The 16869-nt window shown below is 35.4% G+C and overlaps 1 protein-coding gene across 1 annotated transcript in view; it reads right to left on the reverse strand.

Annotated features, from left to right (window-relative positions):
* The window catches only part of LOC140844847 (uncharacterized), a 76564-nt gene that overhangs the window by 2108 nt on the left and 57587 nt on the right, over positions 1-16869 (reverse strand). The gene's annotated exons all lie outside the window — the stretch shown is intronic.

Below are 16869 nucleotides of genomic sequence, written 5' to 3' on the forward strand. Positions count from 1 at the left end.
TTGTTATCACTGTTTACTGATAAGAAACTAGAATCCCAGTGAAGTCAAGTAGCTTCCCAGGGGTAATGTCAGATCTAGGAATTAAACACAACTTGGTTTTCTTTTAGAGTTCACATTAGGAAAGATTCTAAAAATGAAGTCTATGTGAATTTAGAAATAGTTTTTGAATGCCTATTGTCTTCTTGGCATTATTATGGGTACTGGGGGGAACAACAAAAACAGAAGAATTACTGTAACATACAATTTACTTTTCAACTTCAAATATTACAGGGTCTGCAAGTCTGAGCAGATAAACTACAAGGGACAGTCAAAATCACTTACCAAGGAGAACAGGAATGGCTATCAGAAGTTTTTTTGTTATTGGTATTGTTGTTAGGCATACTTTTCTGAAACAAAGTCAAAGTATACCAAATAATCATATACTAGGTAGGTTTTTTTCCCCCTAATCCTTTTTGGTGAGGCTTTAAATATTAAAATGAATAGACTATATAGAAAGACTGCTATACTATCACCCATTCCATGTTTAACACACATTATATATATGGCTTGCAACTCCCAGAGTGGGTTGCATGGTCTCCAATTTCAATCTGTACTCTCCAAAGATGCCTGGCTTGATAGACAGTTTATGGAGGCTCTTAAGGTCAAATCCAACTCTCTGTAGCTCCTAATGATGCCTCCCTTACACCGTGATGAAGCCAAAGCCCAAATATTTGGACCACACCTCCTGTAAGATCGGCAAATCTTCAAGCATACCGCTGTGGGAAAGAGATCTCACATTCCTAGTGTTTATGGTTGCTTACACACGCCCTCCCCTTCCCCATGTTCTGCAGATCAAACCCTACAGTGGACAGTTTAAGTAAGGGAGAAACCCAGATTCTAAGCATTATTTCATCCATCTTTCAGAAAAAGGAGAACAACAAGAAGCATTGTCTCAACAAGAAGACAATTTTGATTCCAGCTTCTAAAATTGTTAATTTAATAACATAAAATCACTATATATGTATAAAATCTATAAACAACAGGACAGGATATTTTATCCTATATTGTCTTAAAAGTCCTGTTAGCTTGTATTCATTCCTCTTTCCCTTAGCCATTTTGCATCCAGAAATCTCCTTCCCATGTGGCTAAAGCTCTGATGTATTAAAATAGCACTTGGCATATTTGTGCAAGATCTAAGTGTCTGCATTTCTACCCAGCCCTTGCTTCCTTCTTTCAAATTCCTCTTTTGGTTCCTACAATGGTAAAATGAAGAACATTTGTAAAAAGTTCCATAGAAACCATCAGTTTGCAAAAGACTGGTATGTTTGCTTTACACGAAAACACCTTCTATGTAGTATGTTTCCTCTTTTCCATGAAAAAAAAATGGAATCATCCGTACTGATTGAGTCTAAAGTGGAAATGGTCCTGATAGTTCCCTTACCTTCTACCTCTAGCTCTTTTCCATCGGAAGTTCTGATTGCCCTGCTTTGATTTTATACCTTTTCAAGTTTCCCAGTAGAATTTGCACTTTGCTGAACACACAAGAAAGGAGTAGAAGGATGAATATTGGTTTTTGTTTGTTGGTTTTTTCCCTGATTTAGTTCAGCAAATTTCAGCCTTGCCCTACTGTTTGCACAGACCATGCAGGTAAAGAAATGATATACATAAATTACTTCATAGAATCCTAATAACAACCCTTTGAGAAGACTTCAGCAAAATCCCAAAACCAGAGAGTGGCAGAGCAAAATCCAACTCAGGGTGTCTCTGATCTCGACGCCCCTACCCTTACGATACCACCCCTCAAACTGTACCAGTCAGCAGGATTACACTACCATACTGCTTGATCTTTCACTCCATCTAAGTGCAGATCCTGGGAAAGGAGGGAGGCTTGTAAAGGTATTCAGATTAAAAAATACCAGGTCTGTATTTTCTGGGATGCCTAAATAATTCATTAGTGTTGTTTACCAAAAGCAGTAATAGAGAACAGAGCTAGACCAGTGAACAAGGAATGCTTCCAACAAGTACAGGTACCCAAGTACAAGTCCCATGATCTGGCTCACTTTAGACACTTTTTAATCCACTGATGTATTACCAGAAAATACTAGAATATCAATTGTTGGAAGTTCTTAGTTGGTCAAGTAATTTAAAACAGTGTTTACTGTGTATCAGTGTGTATGGATCATAGAATTTCAGAATTGAAATCCATATTAGATTTGTTCTGTTCTATTCCTTTCTGTTGACTTTGGATGGAGGCATGTGAAATACAATTTCAACATAGGTCTACCTACCTACTCACCTCTCTACCTACCTATTGATTCACCTGTCTTTACAACTCTATTCTTACTTTTCATCTAGCTATGATGTAAGGATATGTCTTCAAATCTCCACCATGCCCACAGAGAAAGAAAACACTTCTTTGTTTTGAGTTAAGAATGAAAGTATTCCCTGCTGGGATTTGATTATCTTGTCTGAATTAAAAGTATCACGTTTACTTCTAAGATTCCATTTGAATATATGCCTTGCATATTATTTGGAAAATCAAAATATTAAAAAGGCCCCCAAAAAGAAGAAAAGTATTGGGTTTTAGTTCTCCCAACTGAGTGAGTTCTCCACGTGGCAGCGGCTTCTCATAGCATTCCCAGCCAGTTAGGAAAAGAACTTCTTTTGGAATAAAAAGGAAAATCTGGGCTGTGTGTGTGTGTGTGTGTGTGTGTGTGTGTGTGTGTGTGTGTGTGTGTGTGTCTGTATGTGTTAAAGAAAACCAATATTAATTATCTCTTATCTACCAGGTATAGTGTTAGGTACTTAAAAGGAAATATTTCAAATAATTTTTACTGTGGCATAGAATTTTTATTTTAAATACTAGGTTCTCAATTTTTCCAAGGTCATCCAGTTTTTAAGTAGGAGAGTCACAATTTGAAGCTTAATTTTTATCATTGTACTCACTTAACATTTATAGCCTCTGTTGTAAAATCCACATTCATCTCTAGGAAACCTAAGGAAAAAAAAATCACCAAATGCAATAGGTCAACCATGCATAAATTTGAACTATGGAGAAGAAAAAAGGTACAGTAACTTTTCTAATAAATTATACATACACACACACGTATATATACACATATTCAGGTTCAGATTATTGTATAATTTTCTCTTTATGATGTGATACTATTTTTTGTTTGATTTTGGCTCCTTGGTTCTCTAATGGAACTAGAGAAATGTCTTCCAGTCATGGGTTTTATATTTCTCTCCACACTTTTAACATGTTTACACACATTTAATTCTTGCCCATTTTCATTAACTTGAGATGAAAAAAGAAGATTGTTCAAACAGGTACAGCATATTAAGATAAGCACCATTTATATTATTTACTCATTTGTGCACAAGTATCTCTGTTGGGATTTAAATTAGCCAAGAAGGAAAGCAGATTGGGTATGTTGATCAGTCCTTGTCAGAGCTGAAAATTAAGGGAGTACCTGTCAGTGAGGAGGCTTGGCTTCAGTTTAGTTCACAGCAGGAGTGCCATTTCTGACTGAAATAGTGTGGATGTGGATTTTATATATTCTAGATTCATCTTTGTGCCATAGACCAGGAGTAATTTCCTAGACATTTTCTAGTTAAAATTTCAAAAACTCATTTTCATTACACCTTGGAGGTGATGCAAACATTAACACATCGTGAATGCATATATGCTACTCACTGAATTATTAAAGATACTAATAATGTAAAAGGTCAAGACCAAAGAGACAGCAAGAGGTAAACTGCTCACTATCTCGGGAGGTAATGTCACATTGTTCATTTGTTGTTCCCCAGCCTATACTCCTATCCCTCTCTTTTCCTATTGACAACTTACTGTTTCTAAGATGACATCATAGCTGTTAGGCAGAAAAACAGGTATGAGTGGGTGGAGGGAGAATAGTGACCTATAAATAAATAAATAAATAAAGCCCACTAAAAGGGACTCAAAGAGTTAACCAGATAAAACCAGGGAGCCAGAAAAGACAGAGTTAATAAGTTAATCAGTTGAAGCTCCAAAGGCCACGAGTAACTTGGAATGTCTGGATATTCCCCAGATAAAGTATCCCAGCACAGCCCATGTCTTCACTGTACCAATCAGATCATGTCGTTGTAAGATGTACTTCAGCATGCTAAAGGGCCCAGCTTATTCTTTAGCTTAACCTATATGCTGTTTTTCCTCTTCCTCCAGCTCCTAATCAAGTAACTTTGTAACGAGTGCAGGTAACAGACCTCAGAAGTGTAAATAAACCTATGTGAACAAAGAATGCTGAAGTACCAAACCAACACAGTCACCCAAATAACCCTATTTTTAGATAAAACTCCAAAGGAATTATAAATCACCTATATACATCATGCCTTATGCTGACCCTTACCCAAAAAAGCCCTCTAAAATGCCAGACCCTATACCCTTAAATGTATGTCTTCTCGGAGGTTGCCCACACTCACCTTTCTTTGAGTGGGTCACTCTCTCTGTCCTACTCCAGGTGAGTAGGGAGGGGCTGCTGAGAGCTCTGATCTGGGCTTGCAAGTTCCCATCGCCCCGGTGGCCTGGACAGGACTGCAGCTGTATGACTGTGCTCTTTAGTAGCCTGCCTGAAAATATCCTTTCTTTGCTTCTGGAAAGTTCTCAGAACATACTCTCACTCCATCAAGTGTTCTGCGGCATCCCCAGATCCTGGGATGGTAGGGACATAGTTCCTGTGAGAAACGTGCTCACTGGTCCAAACTTAGTAAGTGGACAGGGAGACAAAGAGAACAGCAGAGCGATGCTTTAATGACAGTGTTGCAAGATCGGGTGTCTGGTGAGCAGGCTCACTCAGGGCGGTTGCAACAAGCAACTTATTCCTTAGCCTGCGAGTCCCTCCCTGGTTCCCCTGGCTGAGTATTACAGCGTTCACATTCTTCCCCAGATGTCGCCTAAGCAAGTTATATCCACATTAGGCTTTCTTTACATTTGTCTTAATTTTATTGGCTTAAAACTTTTTTTAAAGTTTTTTAAAATTAAAACTTAACATTTTGGTTTAAAACTTTTTCTGCATCTTTTTTTGTTTGTTTGTTTGAAGTGATGCAGAGCCATTTTTCTTAATTTCTCTCCCCATCCCAGCCAGAGTGACTCCCTGGTACATGTTCTGACATGTAGGATTCTTGTTAATAGCATTTTATTTAAATGTTAATACCTCTGGGACTAAGTCACATTTAGTTTTATGCCATTTCTAACAGTTTCCACACCATGCAGTTCAAGTGGACACTGGATGCCATGTGACACTGGCTCTAGGAGTTGCAAGGGATTATGCCCTAAAGCCAAGCAGCAGTTCAGTAAGCTGCCCTTCCCTCCATTTTTCATTCCTCTCTGCTTTATTCAAGTAAACCTGCCTTTATCTACCTTCGCTCTAGCCCATTCCTCTGGAATGGATTCAAATAAAACTTTTACTTCTGTGTCTCTGCCCTTCAGTTCTTGGTTGCAGCACAGACAAGAACTGAGGAAAATAAACTCAACCTCTCCTAACATAGCTAGTCTTGTAGTTCTCTACTGGTAAACTATGAACTCACTGACAGCTATAATCAAGTATTGGCTTCATTATTTCACATTTTTTTCTTTCTCTACACATCTGTATGCCTTAGAACAGGTTGAGTGTCCTATAGTACAGGATGCTGATACATGTGTGTTTTCTGAATGGATGTGTGAATCATAGATTGAATGAATGAATCTGATCACTTGTTCTCCAGAATATCCTGGTCATTTGGAATACGGTGCGATGTGTTGAGAACAGCACCACTAAAAAATTCAAGCTACATTCTTGAGATAAAGTGATTATAACCAAAAATTGCCTTTGGCTTATGTGTTATGGTCTCCTTAGTTTGAAAAGTCAAACATGGATGGTGAATTTAGAAAGTAGTAAAGACTAAACAGACAGGTTAGGAGTTTGAGATAAGTTATAGATATTTCTTGATTTTTCTGTTATTGGATACATCCATTCATCATTAGCATTGCATAGGTATATCTATCTTCTCCTTAGAACTTTTTGATAACTGTTATCTCCAAATTGCTCTCTGGAGCACAGTATTTTAATTCTAAAATACATTTTTAGTTCTTATATGGTATTAATGAACCCAGTATGATAAGAATATATAAAAACTGCATCAACAGTTTTAAATGGCAAAATTGATATTAGAAAAATTAAAACCACAGTGTGTAATCATGACAATTTCCTAGAATGCAGATAAAAGTAACACAAAATGATAGTTACAATATAAAGTAAAATCATTTCTAGATTAGCAATTATATGTGCACAGAAAAATCAGAACATGTGGCAAAGAAGTAATAATCATGTAGCTAAAGGTAACTATAAAAATAAAATAACAGAGAAGCAAATTTTAAAACTTCACTATATTTCAGCCTAATAAACTAAAAAGAGACTCAGCCATGACCCACTTTGGAAAACATGATTTAACAGGGTAAAGAAAAATTTGCATGAGAATTCATGTAGATTAAAAAACTCTAATAACTTGTATAACATAGCCAGACTGATCACAGCCTTGACTCTACAGTACTGGATGGCAAAATACAAGGGAAAGCCCTAGGGTGTTTATTAGGTGACCCATTATTATTGTCCAGTACCTTCTTGAACTGCAAGATTCCACAAAAATCTTCATGTAAAACTGATGAAGCTGCACCTTTCCAAACTTGATATCTACCCAGAAATAAGACAACCGTGTATTTAATTCTCCTGGATTCAAATTGGCCTTTTTTTCTTCTTCTGGACCAGTTTCCATGTCACAGTTGTTGTTTTTATTTTTCAATGACTTTGGAGTGAATGTCACTTGGCTTTGCCATGGTCTGATGCCTACACCTGCTTTTACATGACCTTTCATGGCAGCTAACCTGATAGCTGCCCACAGCCTTTGTGTCTTCAGGTCTTAAGAGAAAATGTGATTGGTCACTGGCCAGCTGACAGCTAATATTCCCCTTGGTCCAATCATCTAGGCAAAGTGAAAGGCAGAATTACATGAGCCCTTAGGTTCCCACCTCCATAGAGTTGGGGTGTAGATAGTTTAAAAATATATACTTAGTATGTAAATATTATCTTGTTTAGTTTACATTCCATAGCACTATAAACAAAAAAATATGCTCAATAATAAAATATTTGCTTCAGAAAATATATCCACATCCCTTTAAAAATGTTAAGGTCACTCAGTAAGGGCTACACATAATAAAACAAAAATGGTGAAATTGTGAAATAAAGGACAATTGGTGGGGATTTAAATCAGTTAAACATTGGAATAAGTAATAAAAAAAGATAAGATTACAAATCACATTGGAAATGCTTATGATGATTCTGTATAAGGTGATACATAATAAAATGATTAATAATACAAATAAAATAATACCCAAGTTCTCATACCATAAGTTTTAATAAAGACAAGAAGGGTTTCTGCTTACCCCTTCTTCTAGTGAGGGCACAGTGATTTTCCTGAAGGATTCATTCCTTCTAATGTATCTTCAGTCTCTTTGAGACCTTCTGTGTTTAAGGAAGGACAGGGGACCTTCCTTCTGTGAAAAATTCAGTGAAAACTCAGTATTTAACCTTTATTTTTTCTAAGACTGTTAGTTAATAGAAACTCTCTTTGGAACTTGAAGCTGATAAGATGAATGACTGGAATTTGGTAAAATAAACATATAGTGACACTGCCTAGAAATTAACTTCGAATGTTGAAATACTGCCTCCTGGTGATGTAACTTAAGTACCTGTGTTTAGCCATATTTATCAATAAATTCAGATTTTTTAACACCAATTTGATTTGTATTTCACTTGCAGCCATATCAATTGTAAATATTACAAAAATGCTTCTCAAAACCTTAAACAAATTCTTATGAATGTTTTTTTCACTTTTTCTTTCATTAGTTCTGCCAAAATAAGACATCCTTGTTCTCATTATTTAGCTTAGTTTAAATCCCTTAAATCCTGTTAAGTGGATTGTGAGATTCTTTCCTGATAGGTTTTTCCTTGATATGGTAATTTTTCCTAAGCTATTGTTTTCAGAAACCGTATGTAGTTCAGGTTGCTGGGGTTTCTGTAGTAGTGATATAGCGGTGGGTTGTGATGAAGATCTGACACTTTCATGCTAATAGGCTAACCGGAAACACGCTAGAGAACTGAAATTCCACGGAGGAAGCCTATGAGGTTGCTTTCCTTTGTCCTTCCATCCTTTCCTGGTGTAAACAAATGAGCACATGGCTCGTCTTCCCAAACACACTGGGAGCAGTTTGCCCGTCAGTGCTGCCCTCTTCCATGAGCTCTGTGTCAGCAAGTCGGGATGCTCTTAGAGGAGAGTTTACAGCAGATGGACAGGAAAAGTTCTATCCTGCATTTATCTGGTAGGACTTTCAGATAAATGTCACATTTGCTGCAGTCTGCGCTGGGGATTGCCTGCCAGCAATGCAGAATGAAGACTCGATTTCTGTAGATGCTTCAAAGCCTCAGAAGCACATGGGATCCCCCCCAATCCATGCCTGTTAACTTGATACACGGTTGGTTCTCATGAGGATGTGGGAGGGACCGTCAGCATGTTGCTTTGGAGCCTTACTTTTCCTATTCTTATTTATAAAATTGAGTTTGGATTGGATTCTTTCTGAGTCAGCTGAGAATTTAACATCAAAGAGAACATAGAACATACAAAGAGAATATAGCATATAAGCTTTAGAAACAAAGAAAACAAAAGATAGAAATGACACAATTCAAAACACATGGTGATGAAGGGAAAAACAAATGTCCCTGTCATGATGAAAAAGGATAAGGACTAGCATTTCCTTTAATACACAAATTCTGTTTGTATTGAAAATCAAAAGTCAACTATGTGTTCCTTAGAAAAAAATACACCTAAGAAAGTATCACAGAAAATAAAAGGGTTGGTGCAGATCGTATCAGGCAAAAGCACGTAAAGTGGGGGGAAGGAAGAGTGGTGAGAGTAATAATTCCATACAAAGTAGAAATCAAGGAGAAAAGCATTAAATGAACAAACACAAAACAGAGCCTATTTTCTAGGGCCTTTATGAGTCAAATATAGCTTCAGCAGGCGATTAGTTTTAAGGCAATAAATGAAATAAAATAAACATAGAGAAACAATAGGAAGCTCAAGTATATAACTCACTCCTGACACATCAGCTTGGTGAAAAGCATGCATAGCAAGCTGTTTTTTGACACACAAGTAATGTATGGATTAATTTAAAAGAAAAAAGTACAGATGCACAATATTTGCTCACATTATTTTTATTACATTATTTAAATATGCAGAGACACAAAACCAGATATAAATATTTCTTATGCCTTTAAAAAACAATGAAACAAAACAAAAATACAGATAAAATATAAACAAAATTTTAAGAACTAATAAAATTCAAATTAGAACCACATTTGGATTTAATAGTAGCTACATGCTGTTGTATCTTTTAAGTTTCATTTGTTATCAGTTCCTTTGATTCTGAGTATAATGGCCCATTATTTCTGACATTATTTTTATACCAGAGAGTAAGTACAGCACAGTGATTAAATGCATGAACTGTGAAACCAGACAGGTATAAAGGGCTGCTTTATGACTATCTAGGGAATCTTGGAATGTTACAACTTAACTTCCCTGGCCTTGGTATTTTTGTCTGTAAAACCGGTATAATGACAGTATCTATCTCAGAGGGCTGTTGTAAACATTGTACTTCTAACAGTACCTGGAACATAAATAGGGCTATACATAATAACACAAAATAGCATGCATGTTCATTTTAAAGTAACTTTATTTTTATTTTCTTGTGAGCCAATTATCTTTCACCAAATACAATGTTGTATATAAAATGACATTTTTTTTCTGCAAAACCTACACTTATTTCCTATTATACTTTCAGCTAAAGAACTTTTACAAATTTATGAGTGCATTAAATTATAAATCATAAGTTTTCAAAAGACTGCTTCCTTGCTGCAGAATTTAGAGTATATTACTCAAACACGGGATGCATATTTTTAAATTTTCTTTTCTCTTAAGGGTGCCTCTGAAGAAGTGTTTGAGATAAAGGAGTTTAATAGTAATGTTAGAGAATCTACAACAAAATTTTTTTCTAATTAATTTCACGTTCTGCTAAAATAGATCTTCATTAAAGTACAAAATATTAAGGTTCATTTATTTACACAACATTCACACATTGTAGGTTTTATTTAAGTACTATAGTAGGAACTACTGGAAAAAGATGTAAAGAAAAATGTCTTAAAATAAGGTCTCAAACTTTAAATGATCAAAGGAAGAGATATCCTTTGGAAAACAAAACCAGAAAGGTAGGGAAAAAAATGAGAGCTGGCATTTCATGCTTTAGAGTGTGATAATCTGACTGATGTAACAGAGGTAAGCTTTATAAACAGTTGGTTGTGACAATCAAAAATATGGCATCATGATAGAAGATAACCAATATCTCCTATTAAGTAAAAAATAATCATTCAACTAATTTTGAATATATATAAAACTAAAAAAATAATACATTCCTCAACCTAAGGAAGGTCATCAAATAAACACTCTGGATGAGTTTTTGAAAGGCTAAATTTATAGTCAGTAATGATATTAGTATCTATGAAAGCAAAAATGATCATATGGGACATCGAACCTCATCTATCATGGCACCAGCTGATATCCTTTGGGGACCAATCCAAATATTTTCCTTGGATAAAATTATCCAGTTTGAGGTGCTGTATTTCCTTTTTTCCTCTAATTTACTTTGCACCCATCTTCTGCAGATCGTGGGTAATAGAAAGATCACCAGGATTTCTGACGGAGTCTCCCCATCTTCTCATGGGAGGGAGCATGTGGTTTATGTAAGAAGCAGCACAAGACGCTAGCTAGCAATGTAGGCTGTGAAAGAAGCTAGAGAGCAATGAGTGGCCCACGGGAGGAACGCTCCACCACATCGCTATAATCCATAATTCACTAATACTTAGGCAGAACCCAAAGTGGAAGCGCAGTGCGCCTCGTTTATGGCCATGTAGTGCTCAAACAATGGCACCGAAAGACCAGAACTTGTTCTGCACAGTTTAAATCACATCGTGCTGTGGTTTCTCTGCCTTTTTCTCCTGCCACTTTATTTGCAACCACACTTAGATACTAATGTTATCACATCCTTGTTTGAGGACTTAGCCGTATACGGCAGTCAGGGTAAAGAATTATGTCTTTGTTCATTTTTCTGAATCTCAAAGGAAAACACATCTTTTCCCAAAATGTGTTCTTGAAATATTTACTTTGTGAAAATAAAACAAATCATTTGGGGAAGCAGATCCCCATCTTGTGCTAACCGTAAACGCAATCCTGTATTTTGTCACAATTAGATTCTTTGTGTTTTGCTCTCCTTAAGAATGTTTTACATGAAATGACTATTTTCATTAAAATGCTATTTTGATATCTTGCTTCACACACTAAATTGAAAGGGGCAGAGGGCAAACTGAAATATAGTTTTTCTTAAACACAAAATTGACATGTGAGGTTATGAATTTTAACAGGAATTCTGGGATCAATATTAAAAATGAAGTTTATTTTTCTAAAGAAGTTTTAGAATCATGATATATAATTTATACCATATCTAAATGATCAAGGGGAAGGAAACAATTGGTAAATTCACAGTATATATTCTGTAATCACATTAAAACTTATTTTTGCTACTATTCAAATGTATGTTTTCAATTATATTTACTATTAAAACCAATACCATGGGATGGTAATTGTGCTTGTCTTCTCACATTTTCACAAATAAGAAAAAAGAAATTCCTAGAATTTCATTGATTAGTCTATGTTATAGCAGTTCATAATTCATAGGTCTGAGACTTGAGTCCTTTTTCTTGTACTTTCTAAACCATATTCTTTCAACTACATGAATTATCTCACTTTTTTCTTCATTTTTATCATATGTATGATTCACACATATATATAATAAGGTAAATTAATACCTGCTTAGGAAGAAAAAAAGGTGCTTTCAACTTTAATTAAAGTGTTTCCTTATTTGCCTTCTTAAATATCTATTACTAGTTTATTATTATTTTCAAAAGTCAGGTTTTGACTTTTATAATTTACTACTGTGCTTTTATAAAAATTTTTTTTTAAAGTTCTGCTTTTTATAACCCTCTGTTTTGGGTTGGATTGCATCCCCTATAATGATAGGCTCACATCCCAATCTCTTGGACTAGTGAATGTGGCTTTATTTAGATATAGGATCTTTGCAGGTATAATTAACATGTAAGTTAAGATGGCACATACTGGAGTACTGTGGTCCTTTAATCCAATATGACAGGTGTCCTTATAAGAAAAGGAGAAGAGACAGAGTGACAAACACAGAGGGAAGTTGGCCGTGTGACCACAGAGGCAGAGACCGGAGTTATGCAGCTGCCAGGCAAGGAGCACCAAGGATTGCCTGCAATCATGGGCATCTAGGAGACAGTATGGAGCAGATTTTCCCTCTGAGCCCCAAAGAAGGAACCTATCCTGCTGATAGTCTGATTTGTGGACTTACAGCCTCCTGAACTCTGAGAAAATTAACGTCTGTTGTTTCAAGCTACCCAATTTGTTTTTATTTATTAGCAACAGTAGGAAACTCATGCATCTGCCACCTTCTTTCTTTGTGGTTTAATTTTCTCTCACTTTTTGAGATGGATCCTTAGATCATTGACTTATAGATTTTCTTTTTTAAATATGCCTTTAAAGTTATACATTTGTTGATAAACACAGAGTTAGTTATGGTATATGTGATATGTTGCATTTTCTGTGTTATTTAGTTTACTATTTCCCAATTTCCTTTTGCCCAATGAGTATGTGGACAAGTATTATTTAATTGCAAAATGTGCAGTTATATTCCATTTACCATGTTTTACTGAATTGTGGTGAAATTCTTTTGCAGTCAGGGAGAATATTCTAAGTTATTTTTAATTCTTTGAACAATTTCTTGAGAATTTTTTTATGGCTTATCATATGATCAACATTAATATATTGATTGTGTTAGTATATTGATTAGTATATTGGCATAGTAGGTTTAGGTAAGGTATATTAATTACATTATTCATCCTTTCTTTATTCTTACTGTTTTAGTTCTGTCAGTTCATGCATTATGTTTTATGAAACTATTTTATTAGATGGTTGCCATAGGTGGTTGGCCCTTTAACAATGAGATGTCCCTCTTTCTCTATTATGTTGCTTTAAAGCCTACTTTCTCTGAAACTAGTATAGCTATACAGCTTCCTTTTAGTTAATATTTGAATGGTAGTGTGTACATTTTTCATCCTTTACTTTCAGCATTACTGGATCATATTTAAAGCATGTTACTATATGGTATGGTTTAGTCGGGCTTTCTTTTCTGTTTTTTAAATCCAGCATAACAATCTTTGCTTTTTATTTTATGTATCTGTGAATGGTGATTATTCCATACTTATGATTTTCTTCTTCAAAAATTAATAGATGGAAAACATAAAACCTTTTCAAAATTTATAAATCTCAGGTACCTTTTAGGTATTATTGGTAATTTTCTGGGCAATGAGTAATATGGCAGAGATTTTGACTTGTTAAATATTTGCAGGATTAGAATGAATGGTCTCCTTACCATTTCCCTGCAGAGAGTCAGCATACTATATATTTTATATAAGGCTATGGAGATATTGAGACTTGAACCAGCGGTGTCAGCATACTCATCTATATTGTAAGGTCAGCCATAAAGAATGGCATATTCTGTCTAGTTTGTTTCCCTGAAAAGTACTGTTGGATTCTCCTCGTTTAACTCATTTCACATATTGTATGCCCAACAAGCTCAGTGTTGTAGAGTATAATTTTATTCTTTAATCCCTTTAAATTCAACTGAGATACAAAAGTATTTATTCCAACTACCTCTCTCATGTGGCAATAGAAGGAAATCCCAAGGTAGAAATTCAGCAAGTAGTGAACATAACATTTAAAGAATTCTACTGGAGGTAGAGGATATATTATGATTAAGAAAAGCAGGGTTAGAGTATGTGTCAACATATATGGGTTCATTTTAGGGGTCTCAAAAAAACCATTTGACAGAAGGTAGAAGCCTTAGTCATATATTCAGTTACTTAATTTTGGAATGATATAATACTCTGTATTAGTTAATATACAAAGTATACAAAATATATAAATATTGTATATAATACCTATAAATAAAATAAATTTATAGATAATTTTAATTTAATACTCTCTTCTAGGTGATGATAGTGTTAATACTAATAAAAACAATAACTTTTTTTAGCAGTCATCTATATATGAATGAATTGGTCTAGATACTTCACATGCACTGTTCATTTAATATTCACCTCAGGTTTTGTGTAATTATTCCTATTTTTTAGATGTAGAAAAGGTTTATAGAGGTTAAGTAGTCAAAGGCCCAGAATTGGGAAATAAAGAAGCCATTATTTGAAATAAATTTTTTAGTTGATGCTGTTCAAAGTCTTTACTCTCTTCTCAATGCCTAGTAGCCACTCACCAGGTCTTATATGAAATTATCAGTGTTCTACCAGCACAAAAATGGCCATTATAATCAGTGGAACAAGTGATTTGATGGGGATTTCAAGGTATTCCAATCCTGGTTGCCAGCAAAGACCTTATGAACACAGTAATAATACATAGAGCATCTGGAAGAAAAGTGAGAAGGTGCCTGACCCAGGACAGAAAAGAGGATGGTTGATCAGTTTTTTGGGTGAAAGGCAGTGACTTTGAGGACTAAAAGGGAGAGAAGTGGAACATACTCACTGATCTGAATGTCCTTCCCAATGATCAAGAGGATTGGTGCTCACCAAAATATTTAAGAAGCAAAAAATTCAAGAAGGAAAGATTTCAAGAAGGGTGTTTATCTGAGTTCAAGTCAAATGTAAATTATTTTTTCCCTGAATTTTCAGACCTCTGTATATGCAATCATCCCCCCAAAGAAGTTTTGTTTCTTCTAAATGGAAAATGTGCTTAAGGAGCTTTTATGTATAACGTAAGAAGTTTTAGAACTTTGGTCCAAATTTAGGCTTTGCTAAAATGGGGAAGGAAGTTGGTTATAATAAAAACATAAAAGACATTTTATGACTATGCATAAACTAAAATGGGATGGTTTGGGGCGGTGGAATAAAAAAAAATCAATGAGAAGCACTAGCAAAATTGATCCTTTCAATTTTTATTGTCCATGATAAATCAATTAGAAATGACCAAAGTAACCACTATGAGCAGAATATAAAAGTGCTTTTCATTAGCTGGTTTATTTCTAATTGTGAGAATACTGTGATGAAAAAGTGTGTAAGTAGAGGCATACTTTTTTGATACAACTGGCCTGGGATTGCCCGTTTAATTTCATAATATTTTTTCCTACATTGAAGCTAATTAGTCCATATATAGTTTTTACCCTGACTTTGGCAACACTCATAGCCTATGTAAATCTTGAATGAGCAAGGATTAAAAGTACTGAATAAAGAAAGACTACAAGAGAATTGGTTTTGCTTTCTTTGTGTATTATATATCTAAATGGCCATTTTATTATTTTGTAACTTTGAAGTGTCTATTTATGCTTCATATACAGGTGGTAAAAAAAATAGGAAAGGTCTGCTAAATGTTTTATTTTAATAAAGAAAGTTTATGTCAGGAAATGCATGTCTAATAAAGAAAATACAAATCCCTTGGGGTTTAGTGGCTGAGTACACATTTAACAGATGCCAACTCACTGACATCAGGGACCATGTCTTAGTCATCCGGGGGCAGTGCTTAGGGATTTTAGTAAAGTAGAAACTGCAGGAACATGAGAATAGATTTGCGGGATCACTTGTGAAGTATCTTCTCATACTCCTTTTCACAAAGATGACAGATTAAGTAGGGCAGATAAGGTCCATGAAGAGTTATAAAAGCACAGGAAAGGAAGTGAGGCTACAAAATACCACATTCCAACTCCTACATGTCTATCCTTAACTCCATCCGTTTTGATTATCCACCAGGGAGAAAGGGGGTGATAGTCAATGACCTCGGTGTTCTGGAGGTGAGTCTCTGATAAGACACATTCACAAGGCAACAGCAGAGGCTACTGGGTTGTCTTGGAATAAATATTGGCTAATAAGGAGTCACACCTATTCCCTGGGCTCAGCCAGTAGGGACTGATCAATAATCCTTAGAAGACATGTCTGAGAAAAGAGAGGGGACCAGACAAAAACCCAAACCAAATGACCCAAACACCAACAAACTACAAAGTAGATAAAACATTAACAGGAATGCATTATCTCTAATTACCAGGAAAGAAAAGAAAAAAGTAAAAACAAACAATCTTTGGCAATGACTATTCAAAAGTAGAATTCAAATAGAAATAGCTCCTACCCCGGTCAGTGGGAAGCTGCCAAAATTTTATCTGAAGGTCATCATCTGTGTGTAAACATAAGAATGAGATGAACCTGAATGCCAAGTCAGAGAAGTTTCCTTTCCAGGGAGTCATAAGAGAAGCAAATCTTGGAGTTTCTTTAAGGGGTAGCCAGGTAGAGCTGTAAGGGATGCAGTTCCAGGAGAGGAACATCAGCAAAGCCACATAAATGTGGGGTCACAGAAGACAGGAATGTAATGTTGTGGAGTAAGTGAGAGAGAGGAATAGTGGATGGTAGGGGGTAACAAGGATTTCTAGAATCTTCTTCACAATGTTAAGGGGTAGTAGTCCTCCTCTATATTCCTTTCATGCTCTTACAAACCCAGATGATGCTGTCTTTTCTAAAAGTTGTTTTTCCATTCTAAACATTTCTCGTGTTTAATTTGTCCTTTCAGTCCTCAGGACATTGCCTTTGATGGAAGCACACTACTGTAACAGGTCACACTATCATATACTCTCTTGGCACCTTC

The sequence above is a fragment of the Manis javanica genome, chromosome 12 (assembly GCF_040802235.1).
Source record: "Manis javanica isolate MJ-LG chromosome 12, MJ_LKY, whole genome shotgun sequence".
Classification (NCBI taxonomy): Eukaryota; Metazoa; Chordata; class Mammalia; order Pholidota; family Manidae; genus Manis; species Manis javanica.